This window comes from Hibiscus syriacus, unplaced genomic scaffold, assembly GCF_006381635.1.
Source record: "Hibiscus syriacus cultivar Baekdansim isolate YM2019G1 unplaced genomic scaffold, ASM638163v2 tig00112000_pilon, whole genome shotgun sequence".
In the NCBI taxonomy this organism is placed as follows: Eukaryota; Viridiplantae; Streptophyta; class Magnoliopsida; order Malvales; family Malvaceae; genus Hibiscus; species Hibiscus syriacus.
The window spans coordinates 605,549-621,120 of NW_024063235.1; positions in this window are offsets into that span (position 1 = coordinate 605,549).

The following is a 15,572-nucleotide window of genomic DNA, read 5'->3' on the forward strand; positions in this document are numbered from 1 at the left end:
AAAAATCCAATTCGCTCATGATATATCAGTCTCATAATCAATATGAACTTATTAAAAAATAATACGAGCTCACAGGACATCAAAAACCACAGGTCGGGTCAATACAATTTCCAGTAAACTAGCACCAGCAATCTCTCAAATTAAGCCTAGCGATTTCACTATGTCGATACTCATAACCAATTCCTTGATTTAAAGAAAAAACAAATAAGAAGATCAAAAAAATTAGCCTATGACCCTCTTTCACTTCTATTCTGATGGACTTAATATCTTTCATAAGGAGTAGTAAAAGTTTTGATTGAAAAGAAAGAAAGAAAATTAGATAGTTTTGGTTCAAAACTAACATTGAATATCTAGATCATTGACATGCAATTCCAGAAACATAAAAAATTCAACAAAAAACAAACAATGCGAGCTGAAAATGGGAAAGTACGAAAGAGGAAAAGTTTACTTCCAGAAAGCCCAAAAGAGAAAATAAATACCTTCTTGCAAGTGAGGGGAGAGGCTAAGAAATAAACGCAATCGGTGTTTTGTTCCAGCAATTCTTCCTCCATTTTTTCTTTGTAAATAAAAAACTGAAAGACAGAGCACTGCTTGGGTTTACAATTTTACATGACGGAAAATTGAAGAACAAAAACCAAACGAGAGTACATGTGAGCGAAAGAGACTGAGAGGTGAATGTGTTGTTTGGGATTTCATTATATTTGATCATCTGTTGGAAAATCTTTAACCACAAGGATTAAACGAATAAATTATTATATGTCATTTATACAAAATAATTCCAACTTTGTTGGTGACTTTCAACAATGATATTTAGTTCATCTTAGTAGTATTTGTCAACTCTGAATTTCTAACCCCATTTTTTTCTCACAAGTATTTCATCAAACATCTATACTTTACCTGAGATGACATGTATCTAACATTACACCTTGAATCGTTGATGGTCCAGATAGTCCATTGGTCAGGTATTCTCTCAATGAACCCTTATTCAAGTCAACACCTCAACATAATTCAAAGTTATATTAGAATTTCCCATGCATCCCCGACTGAAAAGCTACGTTGGAAATGAGAAGAGCGAAACGAAAAAGAAAATTCGAGATTGAAAAAAAAATTAGGGTTTATAATGAAATAAAGGATTGTGTTGCAAGTTTTAAAAGTTAGGGCACCTAAATGTAAGTTCCTGACAAGTTTAGTGACCATATTGCAAACGTACTAACGACATTGTAACGTCGGGGACCATATTGCAAACAGACTAAATGTTGGAGGACTATATTGCAAGTTTTAAAAGTTGGGGGACTTGAATGAAAGCTTTAGAAACGTTCAGTGACTATTACTATACTTTACCCTTAAAAGAAAAATCAGCGTTATTTATAATTCGTTCACTAGTTCGCCACATTCATTTATCATTATGGTTGGTAAAAAATTAATATAAATATTTTAATTTACTACATAAACGGATTGATTAACTGATAAAAAATAAATTTTATATTATAAATAAGTATAAAAGTATATATTTTTATTTAAACATTTCAAGTTTTTATTGGATAAAATAAGTAATTAAAATTAAGGTAAAGTACATAAATAATCCCCAAACTTTTAGGGCGCTTGCATTTGATTACCCAACTTTTAAAACTTACAACATAGTCACCAAACTTTTAGTTGGTTTTCAGCACGGTCTCTGACGCTACCTCACGTTATTTGAATATGACATGGCACGTTACTATCCCTGTTTTCAACTGGATAAAAATTAAAACAAATATTCTCAATCGATGTCGTATTAAATTTGGGAAAGGTTAAAATGGTTTAAAATTTATTCAGCAATCAAATTCAAGGGAGTAAATTAGGTTTAATTTGAGATTTTTAGTTTAGGATTTTTCTAGATTATCAATTGTTGGTGGATGAAAATAAGGGACAAAATGACTTGATCAAAGGTTTGTTCAAGTGTGGCGAACGGTAAGTTGTTATTTTTATGTATTTGAAAATTTTATTTCTGATTTGATTCATAAGTAATTTTTATTATTATCGAATGTTTGTTTAAATCTTTTGAAATATGAAACTGAGAGACTTTTCATATTATGAAATTACTATTTATCATATTGAATGTGATTTTAGTCCCAATAGGATTTGAAACAAAAAAATAGATAGAGCTGTAATTGATTTTGAATTTACTGTTATTGTTTTAATGAGTTGTTGTGTAATTGCATGTATAGTAGACAATCCCAATTTTATAGCTTATTGTTAATATTATATTTTATTGCTTGTGTATTAGGCAGTGTGTTCGAATATAAAATGGTAAATATTTATATTATTTAATTATTGATTGTTGGGACATAAATTAGGTGGTGAACCCGTGTGTGCATGTTTGATTGTTTGGTTGTTGAAACTTTAATGAAATTGTGGTACATAGGATGTAGGGTGTTTGAATATAAATTGTTTTGGCTTATTATACATTTAACATATATTTCTTTTCCTTTCTTTTTTTGTCATTTAATTTATATTTGTTTTTCTTTTATTTCTCTTTGTCAAAAACTACTGTAAAAAAAATCAGAATTTGAAGGTTCTGATTATTATCCATCTGAACATGAAACTTCAGAATATGAGTTTGTGGATAGCGAAAATGATGCTTTTGATGGATTTAAAGAGGTTTAGATGTATTTGTCACTGGTAGGATACAACAGAACCTAGGGTTTGTGTCTAATCATACTACTTGTGATAGTTTTTTTTTCTGATAGTAATGATGATGATGCAGAGCCGTTGCATAATGCCTCTTCTACTGATAGCATTGGTGGTAGCAGAAAAAAATTTCCTAAATTTAATTTTGAACTTGATATGGCATGTTTTTTTTAAAATAAGAATCTTATGTTTATTGGTAAGAAAGTCTTGAAAGAGACTATTAGACAATATGGAAAGATTGAAAGGTTTAGCACGTTATTAAAGAAGAATGATAATCGACGAGTGCAAGATGTGTGTAGTAATGATAATTTCTCTTGGGTACTATGGGCATATAAGTTGAACACTAGGAATCCTAATGATGAGACATGGCAGATTAAGTCACTTAAGGATGAGTATAGTTGCTAAAAAGGAATGAGAAATCAAAGGTTGATGTATGCAAAGTGGATTGTCAAAACATATTTATCCAAATTTAAGACTTACCTAAATTCTCCAATTGTCTCATAGCAGTAAGAAATTAGAGAAACTTATGAAACTTATGTTTGTTTAGTAAAATATTCTAGGGTAAGAAAATTGATTGTATAGAAAGTCTTAGGTTCTTTTAAAGAACAATATAGCAAATTTTATGAATATCTAGGAGAATTGATACACTTAAATCCGATACAATCACAATATGCAAGTTAGACGATAGACTTTTTGTTAGGTTATGTACATGTTTGGAGAGTAAACTTATATTTAAGGACTACTGTAGACCTTTCATTTGTCTTGATATATGCTTTTTGAAGGGCTATTACCAAGATTTCATATTGGCTATTGTGGGAATTAATGCAAATAATTACATTCATTTCATACTAGTGGCAGCTGTTGAATCTGAAAACTATGATAGTTTAAAATCGTTCCTACAATTATTGAGAGAGGACTTAGACATAGTTAACTCTCGTAATGTGAAATTTATGCCTGATAAACAAAAGGTAAAATCATTGTTTATAATACATAGTGTTAATTCATAGTTGGGAAGGTTATGATATTTATTTGATATTTATTTGACTCTATTTTAACATGGATTGGTTGACTTTATTTTCAATTTGTTTTTCAATATTAAACACGGAACTTGTGTCGGACATTTATAAAAATATAAAAATATAAAATTTAAACTAAACATTTGTTATATTCATTTGTCATGTCATCATTGGAAATATAAAAAAATCACATTAATATTTTTATTAATTTTTTAATGATGGAATAATAAATTTAAGGGTAAAGTATAGTAATAGTCACTGAACTTTTCTAAAGCTTTCATTCAGGTCCCCCAACTTTTAAAACTTGCAATACATTCCTCTAATATTTTGTCCATTTGCAATATGGTCCCCGACGTTACACTGTCGTTAGTACATTTGCAATATGATCACTGAACTTTTTAGGCACTTGCATTTAGGTCCCCTAACTGTTAAAACATACAACACATTCCTCAATTTCATTATAAACCCTAAATTCTTTTTTAATCTCAAATTTCCTTTTTCGCTTTTCTCTTCTCATTTACAGCGTAGCTTTTCAGTCGGGGATACATGGAAATTCTATTATAACTTTGAATTATGTTGAGGTGTTGACTTGAATAAGGGCCCATTGAGAGAAGACCCGACCAAGGGATTATCGAGACCATCAACGATTCAAGGTGTAATGTTAGATACAGTTATCTAAGATGAACTAAGTATCATTGTTGAAAGTCACCAACAAAGCTAGAATTATTTTGTATAAATACTACGAAGATGAACTAAGTATCATTGTTGAAAGTCACCAACAAAGCTGGAATTATTTTGTATAAATGACATATAATAATTTATTCGTTTAATCCTTGTGGTTAAAGATTTTCTAACATATGATCAAATATAATGAAATCCCAAACATCACATTCACCTCTCAGTCTCTTTCGCTCACATGCACTCTCGTTTGATTTTTATTCTTCAATTTTCCGCAATGTAAAATTGTAAACCCAAGTAGTGTCATGTCTTTCAGTTTTTTATTTACAAAGAAAAAATGGAGGAAGAATTACTGGAACGCAACACCGATTTCATTTATTTCTTAGTCTCTGCCCCTTACTTGCAAGAAGGTATTTATTTTCCCTTTTGGGCTATCTGGATGTAAGCTTTTCCTCTTTCGCACTTTCCTATTTTCAGCTCGCATTGTTTGTTTTTTGTTGAAATTTTTATGTTTATGGAATTGCATGTCAATGATCTAGATATTCAGTGTTAGTTTTGAACCAAAACTGTAATATCCCAAACATCGGGTCAATGATTGGAAGTTAAGGAAATTAAAATTTAGTAGCGTATTTGGAATAAGTAAGTTCAAGACTAATGGTTTAATATTTTGTGTTAGAAGTTAATTGCAAAGAAGAAAGAGAAAAAGGGCAAGATGGTCTTTTTCTAGTATATGGATTTTATATCCATTTTATAAAGAGATAATAAGTGGATAATGAAGGAAAATTCTGGATATTTGGTTTTTCTCTTCTTCTCTCTTGGTTTGTGATATCTTGGGAATTAAGGTGAGTTGTTGATCTTCCTAAATTATAGGTTTGGATTAAAGCTTTAAGTGATAAAGAATATTTAGAAAGCTAGATATTGAAGAAAAACTAAGTTAATAAGGATTTATTAGGAAATGAACTAAATGGGTTTTGAGGTGAAAATGTGTAATTTGGTTGTTTAATGAATTCTAAAGGTAGAATTGACTTGTCAAAGTCTTAAATAAGAGATTTGAGGTGTTAGAACTAATTAACAACATGTTTGTTGAAATGATATGATTTTTAGTTTCAAGGATATGGTGACAAATTTTGGATGTTATAAGAGGTTTATTGAAGATAAGTGATTAGTATGAGTAATAGTGAGTTTGAGGAGATGATTAGAGTTAAAAGTTAAAGAATTATATGGTTTTTGGGTTAAATTCGAAAAGGAAGATTTAGAAATCTGGGCAAGGGTATCAGTACCCCAAGAACAATACCAATACTTCAAGGCTTAAATAAGTGAAAATTAAGAATCGATATCGGTACTGATTGCTAGAGTATTGATACTGTAAGGGGTAGTATTGATACCTGAATGATGGTATCGATACCCTTGAAACATTAAATGCCAGATAGTATCAGTACCTTGAGGAGGTATCGATACCCTTGAACATCGAATGCTATTTTGGTATCGATACCATGAGGAGGTACGATACCCTTGAAGGTAAGTATCAGTATTGTTAGGGTAGTACCGATACTTCTGAACATAAAAGGGATATGTAGGGTTTCTTGTATTCCAAGTTATTTTGATTCGGTATAATTGAGTTAAAGCACGATATTGATTTTAGATTGTTTTGTGTAGACTGTGATCAAAGTCAACGTTCGGAGAACTCGATAGCTCAAGTTTCGAATATAAGAGTAGCGGACCTTAGTGAGGCAAAGGTGAGTGAAATCAAATTGTTTTATATTGGACTTGAGGACGGCTTGCAATAAGCCAACTTCAAAGTTTTCGATCGAAAACTAATTTCAATTCTTTTATACAATATTTCATGATATTTATTCAATTATTTGTTCAAGCAAGTTTTGTGATCTATTGTTTTGAACATGAACATGTGAATGAGATTTTGAAATGATTACGAGTAAATTGTCTACGAGAATGATACAAATGTACATAAGATACACTTTAAATGATGGAACTTAATATAATTATAAGTGGAAGCCCAAATTGTATATGTGGGAATTAGGGTAATAGTTGGTTTGCCAAGAGTCGAGGTTTTGAGTTAATCGATCGACGAATATGGCCAAGAGGGGGTGAATTGGAAATTAAAATTTTGGTGGAAGCTTTTGCAGAAAATTGAAAATATTTGCACAGCGATTTAAAGTTGTTCGAATTTCTCAACCAAAGTCTATGTCTACTACCTTAGATATCCACACTAAGGATTTTTCACAAATTCACTAATTTGTCTTTCTTTTGAGGACAAAGAGTAACCTTACAAATCCCTCAAGAGTTATACCCCAAATTCTTGAGAACACTCTCTCCCAAAGAGAACAATACAAATTTTGAAAACTTACAAGAAAATCCTCACAAGGCAAGATGTTTGCACTATTCTAGAACAAAGAAAGAACACTCAAGAATAATACAATTTAGCTCAGTAAGTGTTCTTGAAAGCAAAAATGAATATTGAATAAAATAGGCTTGAAAATGCTCAAACTTGAGGTTTGATGTTTTCTCGTTGATTCTCTCTTGATTCTTGTTGATTGTTGTTTCTTGTTATTCATCAATGGCTTCTAAGCTTGTTTAAATACTCCTTCAATTGATTTTGAACTTTGGGGATGATTAGTGGAGTCGATGGAGCTGTTTAAGTGTGAAAACAATTAATAAAACTGCTTGGAGCGTGGGGGGAATCGGTACCCCCTCATAGGGAATCAATTCCCTTAGTGTAAAATTCAAATATTTTGACCGTTGAACAGGGGGAATCGGTTCCCTCCGAGCAATCTGTTATTTCTCGGAGACAAACCATTAAGGGGGAATTGGTACCCCTTGGGGGGGAATCAGTTCCCTCTGGACAAACTGTAATTTTTGGCTTTGAAAAGGTTTGAAATACTTTGTAAAATTGTTTTGAGATTATTTTAAGATTGAAACTTAATTTTACACTTTGGTAAGGATTAAAATGAACTTTGAAAGACTTGGAGTAATATTTTGATATTCGAATAATTATATCGAATATACTTAGAAAATCTTTTGTAAAATCTTAAAATTCATTCAATTTAATTTGTTATATCGAAACATCAAAATGTTTTCAACAATTTCCCCCTTTTTGATATAACAAAACATTTTAGTAATTTTAAGATTTTCTAATTGAAAATAAATTTTGAATTACTCCCCCTTACTATTAGACTTCTCCCCTTTTTGTTAAATCAAAAAGACTCTGAAACGTTTTTAAACAAGGATTTGAAAAATTAGCGAATTGATATATAGAAATTTAAAGCTTAAGCTGCTAAGAACATAATCAAGAGAAGACGTTACCCATTAGTTTTGTAATTAATATTCATAACGAATGTGAAATGGTGAAATTGGTCATATTTCTAACATGATGTAAATGATACACAAAATTAAGCAAATCCACACACATATATATAGATAAGTTCAAATCATCCAAAAACAATATCAAACAAATTCAAACATCCAACAATCAAAGTAAAACAATCCAAAAACATTAAAAATGTTGAAAATAATAAGGTCAAAGCTAAGCAAGAAAACAGGGCCTAATCGTCCATCGGTGGATCAGGAGAAGATAAGTGTGTCCAAATGTTGGCCACATCACGTGAAAGTGTATCGACCATCTCGTCCAAAGTGTCGAAGCAACGATTCATCGTTTCGTTGGTAGCAGTCAAATGTGATTCGATGGATGCAAACCTCATATCAAGATTCTCCATAAATGATCGGAAGTATGGAGGCACTTGATCTTCTTGTTGTGCTTGCTCCTCGTGCTGTTCCGGCTCATCTTCAGCTTCTTCAGCTTCCGGAGGTTGCTCATTAGTACGAACTCATAGACCAGTTTCTTCATTGATCTTCCATCCCGATTTAGTTAAAGAAAAGATTGATTTGGTTTTTGAGTGGAAAAGCGTCATCAAGACCAACCCTAAGCTCGACTTTAGAAAACAGATTACTCAGAATAAAACCGTAAACTAGAGATGAACAGAGTTTCTTATTAGGAACAAGATTTACGGTTTTGATAATTTAACAAAAATAATCTGAGGTAGGTTGATTTTAAGATTATTTTGGACACAATGTAGCCAAAAGAGATCTAATGCTCGAAAAGTGGAGTATCGGCATCCGGATGGTCGAAACCACCAAGAGAGCATAAGATGAAAGAAACGATCGTGGAGATCTAAGACACTTGCACTATCCCTTCGTTTATACTGAGACCCTACCGTTTTTTTTTTCATTTTCTAAGTCGTCGTTATCTAATCCTAATGCGGTGGCTATGTATTCCGAGTCAATATAAAAGAATCGTCCTAGAAGATAGGATCGAATTCCTATGGTTGCGGTTTTATCACAGTTTTGGACACAAACAACATTAGAGTAGAAGATACGAACAAGTTGGTGATAAACTATTGGTTCAAGTTCACAAAGTTTATCAAATTTCCACTCTCTAAAGGTAGGAAGATACTAAAATTAATGTCTAACATGGCTTGAATAGATGGGATTCGTTCTTCCCGAATTTTGTAAGACTTAAAGTATTGAGAATACCTAAAGAGTAGATTTTGTCTATGACCTGGTTCAATGAAGAATGAATTAAGAACAGTCATAGAAGGATCATCGGGATTGGGATTAGGAATTTGTTAGATAGGAGGTGGATTTTGAGGTTGGTTTGGAGGTTGGATAGATCGACTAGAGGAAGGTCTAGAACGTTTGTGAGACATGACGTAAGACAATCGGAATGGAAAGAGTAACCTGCAATTTTAAAAACACATGTTGCAACAAATATCAATCCCAAAACTCAATTGAGTCCGCAATATTTCAAAGTTCTCTAAACCAAATCCTAATGGGCAAAGTTTTAAAAATTTATGTTTAAAAAACATGTTTTTGAAAAATTATGTTTGAAAAAAAAGTTTTGAAAATTAATATGCGTATAGTTTTCATAGTAACAACATAATTAAATCAAAAACACAAAATTTGAAATTAATTAAAGATTTTTCGTTTTTTTTTATTTCAAAATTCAAAAATCAATTGAAAAATTATGAGATTTTGATTAAATTAGTTGTAAACTTTAGTTTAGAAACATCAAATAATCAATGCCCGATATATAGTTCAACCTAGAACTAATTAAAACTAGTCCTAAAATCAAAATTTGATAAAATAGAAGTTTTAGAAAAATACCTTGAAGATTTTCGATTTGAGTGAGATTGGATGAAGTTTGCACAATTTTAATGATCTAGCAGGTTTAGGAGATGAAATTTTGACTTGAAAAGGTTGTTTTGAAGAAAAGTAGAGATTTAGGGAGATGGAGAGAGTGAATGCGGTAAAGGGAAGAAGAGAGGGTTTTAGAAAAGAGGGTATTCTGGCCATGTAATATCCAAAACCCGTGGGGGGTATCGATTCCCTCCAGAGGGAATCGGTTCCCTTCAAAAGGGGAATCAGTTCCCCTTCAAAAGGGGGAACGTTCCCCTTTAAGGGGGTATCGATTCCCTCTGCACCAAAATGCTAAAAAAATATGATTTTAAACACTCAAAATGTTCAATTAATTTGCTCTAGTGGTATTTGCAACTCATATATTGAAAATTAATCATGTTCAATCAATCAATTTTATCCTTAAACTACATTTGAACATAAAATTAATTTTCACTAAGAATCATAAACTCCCCCTAACTAATAGCAAAGATTGCAATAAAAAATTATTATTATTATAAGCATTTTTCATTTATTCTTAAAAGTGCTAAAATAAATTTAAACACTAAGTGAAGATAGGTCAGTTAAACCTAATTCTCTCATAAGTGTCCAAAATATTTATTTGTCTAAAAGTTTTGTAAAGATATCGCTAATTGGTACAAAGTATCAACAAATTCTAGAACTACATCTTCCTTTGCGACATGGTCTCTAATGAAGTGACGTCTAATTTTAATATGCTTAGTTTCTAGAGTGTTGGATGGGATTTTTAGTGAGACAAATAGCACTAGTATTGTCACACTTGATAGGAATGGTACCTACTTCAATTCTATAATCAAAAAGTTGTTGTTTCATCCATAAAACTTGTGCACAACAACTACCGGCTGAAATGTATTCCGCTTCAGTGGTAGATAATGCAACACAATTTTATTTCTTTGAAAACCAAGAAATCAGCATATTTCCAAGGAATTGGAAAGTACCAGAGGTGATTTTCCTATCTAATTTGCATCCTCCATAATCCACATCAGAAAAGGCATGCAAGCTAAAGGTAGAGTCTCTAGGATACCAAAGTCCTAAACTAGGAGTGTCCTTAAGGTATCTAAAGATTCTCTTAACAGCTAGTAAATGTGATTCCTTAGGACATGATTGAAATCTTGCACATAAGCAAACACTAAACATAATGTCTGGTCTACTTGCGGTTAAATAAAGCAAAGAGCCAATCATTGACCTATATAATTTAACATCCACACATTTACCTCCTTCATCTTTTTCAAGCTTTGTAGATGAGCTCATTGGAGTGTCATGAGGTTTCCTATTTTCCAGTCCAAACTTCTTGAGCATATCCTTGACGTACTTAGCTTGATTGATGAAGATGTCATCTTTTCTTTGCTTGATTTGGAGTCCCGAGAAAAATGAGAGCTCCCCCATCATGCTCATCTCAAATTCACTTTGCATTAGCTTAGAAATTTTGGCAAAGAACATCATTAGCAGAACCAAATATTATATAATCAACATAAATTTGAACTACTAATAAATCTTTACCTTTATGCTTTAAAAACAATGTAGTGTCAACCTTCCCTTTTGAAAAACCTTTTTCAATTAAAAAATTTGACAATCTTTCATACCAAGCTCTAGGAGCTTGTTTAAACCATAAAGAGCTTTTGTCAATTTAAAAACATGATTTGGAAATTTTAAATCTTCAAAACCAGGAGGTTGTTCCACATGCACTTCTTCTTTTATAAAACCATTTAAAAATGCACTTTTAACATCCATTTGATATAATTTAAATTCATTGAAACATGTAAATACTAATAACATTCTAATTGCTTCCATCCTAGCTACGGGAGCGTATGTTTCATCATAGTTTATTCCCTCTTCTTGAGTATACCCTTGAGCAACAAGTCTAGCCTTTTTTCTCACTATATTACCACTTTCATCAAGCTTATTCCCAAATACCAATCTAGTACCTACAGTAGATTTATTACTAGGCCTTTCAACTAATCTTCTTGCATAGCCATAATCCAATATTCATCATTTAATGTTTCTTTAATATTCTTAGGCTCTATGCATGAGATAAATGCAACATAATTACAAATATTTCTAATAGAAGATCGAGTTGTTACCCCTTTGGATGGATCACCTATTATTTCACCATCCTTGACATAGTTGTATTTCCTTGGGTAAGAGACTTCCCTTTCTTCAATGGTTGAATTCTCGAGAGGATCTTGAGTTTCCTCATCTTTCGTTTCTTCTTTTGATGATGGTTCTCTAACGTAATGTCCAACATTATTTAAGTTTATAATACCTACATCATCATTCACACAAGAATCCTTCCTCAGAAGGGGATTATCATCGAAAACAACATGTATAGACTCTTCTACAACTAAAGTTCTTTTATTAAATACTCGATAAGCTTTAGAATTTATGGAATAACCCAGAAAAATTCCTTCATCACTTTTAGCATCAAATTTGCCAAGATTGTCTTTACCGTTATTTAAAACAAAACATTTACATCCAAAATGATGAAAATAGCTAATATTAGGCTTTTATTTTTAAAAAGTTCATATAGAGTTTTCTTTAAAATAGGCCTAATCATTACTCGATTAATAACATAACAAGCGGTATTTGTGGCTTCCGCCCAAAAATATTTTAGCAAATTGTTTTCACAAAGCATGGTTCTAGCCATTTCTTCTAAAGTTCGATTTTTCCTCTCAACAACTCCATTTTGTTGAGGGGTTCTAGGTGATGAAAAATTATGGTTAATACCATTAGAATTACAAAATTCAATAAATCCAGATTTTCAAATTCAGTTCATGATCACTCCTAACACTAGTTATAGAGTAATCTTTTTCGTTTTGGATTACTTTTGAAAATGTGATAAATTTTTCTAATGCTTCATCTTTAGTATTTAAGAATAGAACCCCTAGTATATCTAGAATAGTCATCTACTAATACAAATGCATATTGTTTTCCACCTAAGCTAGTAGTTCTAGATGGCCCAAAAAGATCTAAATGGATCAATTGTAATACTCTACTAGTTTTAGTTTAGGCAACCCTCGAACTAAATCTCCTTAAATTAACCGTTGCAAAACACTCATACTAGCATGTCCTAGTCTCCTATGCCATAACCAACTATCATGCTCATCCTTAGCAACTAGGCATAAATTAGTCATATCTATAGAATCTAAATGCACCATGTAAATGTTTCCTATTCTATGACCAACAAGCATAATCCAATTAGATTCAATGTCAATGACTTTACAATCATTAATATCAAACATGACATTGAATCCCTTATCGTATAATTGACTAATACTCAATAGATTATGCTTTAATCCATTCACATATAAAACATTATTAATTTGTATGGAAAATGTATTACCTATAATGCATATACCTTCAATGTGACCTTTTGAGTTATCACCAAAAGTCACCTCTCCTCCATTTTTGGCGTTGAGCTCTATGAATCGGCTTTTATCTCCGGTCATGTATCTTGAGCATCCACTATCAAGGTACAATGAGTTTGAATTTGTTTCCGTGCCTTGTAGCAATGTTCTTTTTCCTACAAATATAGATTAATTTTTGATTTTTGGTACCCAAATTCTTTTGGGTTCATATTCATTAGTTTCCAAAATCCTAGTCCCTTTAGGTATCCATTTGTGTAGAATATCTTTATCTTTAGTAGTAATGAGTTCTTTAGGAACCCAAATACTTCTAACGATTTTTCCATTAGGGTTCTTCGGGGACCTCTATGATTGTAGTTTTTAAAACTTTTTCTAACAAAGTTGTATTTTAAATTTTCTCCATTTTCAAAACCTTTTGTTCCACCTTTATCAAAAGAAGCTTTAAGATCATCAATTTTCTTTTGATGATCATCATTGACCTTTGAAAGTAAATTTTGTAAATCAAGATTTTTCTTTTCAAACTCTTCTAGTTTGATTTGCAAATTTTTTATTTTACTTTCAAGATCATTGTTGGTTTTGGACATAAGACTATTTTCATTTTTAATTTTGAAATATCATTTTTTATTTTGAAAATAAAGTATTATAATCCGAAGCCAACCCATTATAATCCTCTAATAACTCATCATAAAATAATTCATCCAAATCAAATGAGTTATAAGTTACCTTAAAATCTTTCCCGAATGCCATCAAACACAAGTTTGCTACTTCTTATTCCTCTTCATCGGAACCTTCTTCATCGCTCCATATAGCTACATGAGCCTTGTGCTTCTTCTTTGATTGATCTTTTTTCTTCAATTGAGGGAAATCGTATTTGACATGCCCCGGCTTTTTGCATTCATAGCAAATGATTGGGTCCTTCTCCTTTGGTTTAGTTTTGAAGCCTTCATTTCGTTTAAATTTTCTTCCTCGGTTTGGCCTCATCAATTTTATAAACCGTTTGGCAAATAATGTCATTTCCTCGTCATCGTCATCTTCATCCGATTCACTCTCATCTTTTGTGGATTTAAGAGCAACTCTAACATTCTTCTTCTCTTTTGGTGTCTCATCAATCTTATCGAGGTCTACCTCATCTTGAAGCATCATTTCATGAGTGAGGAGTGAGCCAATTATTTCTTCAAGGGTTAAGGACTTTAAGTTCTTAGCCTCGATAATTGCCGTATTCTTTGATTACCATGATTTTGGAAGTGAGTAAACCAACTTCCTCACAAGCTTTTCATTTGGAATGATCTCTCCATATGATTTGAGACCATTGACAATCGTTGAAAATCTATCCATCATAGCTTTGATATCTTCATCCGGTTTCATCCTGAAATTTTCATAGCTATGAGTTAGAAGACTAATTTTAGATTCTTTTACCTCGCCGGTGTCTTCATGAGTGACTTGTAGTTTGTCCCATATCTCCTTGGCGGTTGTACAAGATGAAACTCTCCCATATTCATCTGGTCCAAGAGCACAAAAGATAATATGAATGGTTTGGAGTTGAGCTGGAACATTCTTGTATCTCATTCACTCCACAATCTTGGAGGAGTGGAAGGTTTGATGTATCCGTCTTCTATAATATTCCATGCTCCCATGTAACTTGCTTGAATGAAATACATCATCATATTCTTCCAATAAGTATAATTAGCTCCATTGAAGAAAGGAGGCTTGTTGACGGGCAATGAATCAAGATCGAAGTCGGAGTTTGAAGTGGAGGCCATTGATGACTTGATTATCGATGTAACTCTTCCCAAATCTACTCAAGAGGCGATTAAATCTTCAAATGAGTCAAGCTCTGATGCCAATTGTTGAGTTAATCGATCGACGAATATGGCCAAGAGGTGGTGAATTGGCAATTAAAATTTTGGTGGAAGCTTTTGCAGAAAATTGAAAATATTTGCACAACGATTTAGAGTCGTTCGACTTTCTCAACCAAAGTCTACATCCACTACCTTAGCTATCCACACTAAGAATTTTCCACAAATTTACTAATTTGTCTTTCTTTTGAGGACAAAGAGTAACCTTACAAATCCCTCAAGAATTATACCCCAAATTCTTAAGAACACTCTCTCCCAAGAGAACAATACAAATTTTGCAAACTTACAAGAAAATCCTCACAAGGCAAGATGTTTGCATAATTCTAGAACAAAGAAAGAACACTCAAGTTACAATTTAGCTCAATAAGTATTCTTGAAAGCAAAAATGAATATTGAATAAAATAAGCTTGAAAATGCTCAAACTTGAGGTTTGATGCTTTCTCTTTGATTCTCTCTTCATTCTTGTTGATTGTTGTTTCTTGTTATTGATCAATGGCTTCTAAGCTTGTTTAAATACTCCTTCAATTGATTCTGAATGTTGGGGATAATTAGTGAAGTCAATGGAGCCGTTTAAGTGTGAAAACAATTAATAAAACTGCTTGGAGTATGGGGAGAATTGGTACCCCCTCATAGGGAATCAATTCCCTTAATGTAAAATTCAAATATTTCGACCGTTAAACAGGGGGAATCGGTACCCCCTTGGGGGGAATCGGTTTCCTCCGAGCATTCTGTTATTTCTCGGAGCCAAACCACTTAGGGGGAAT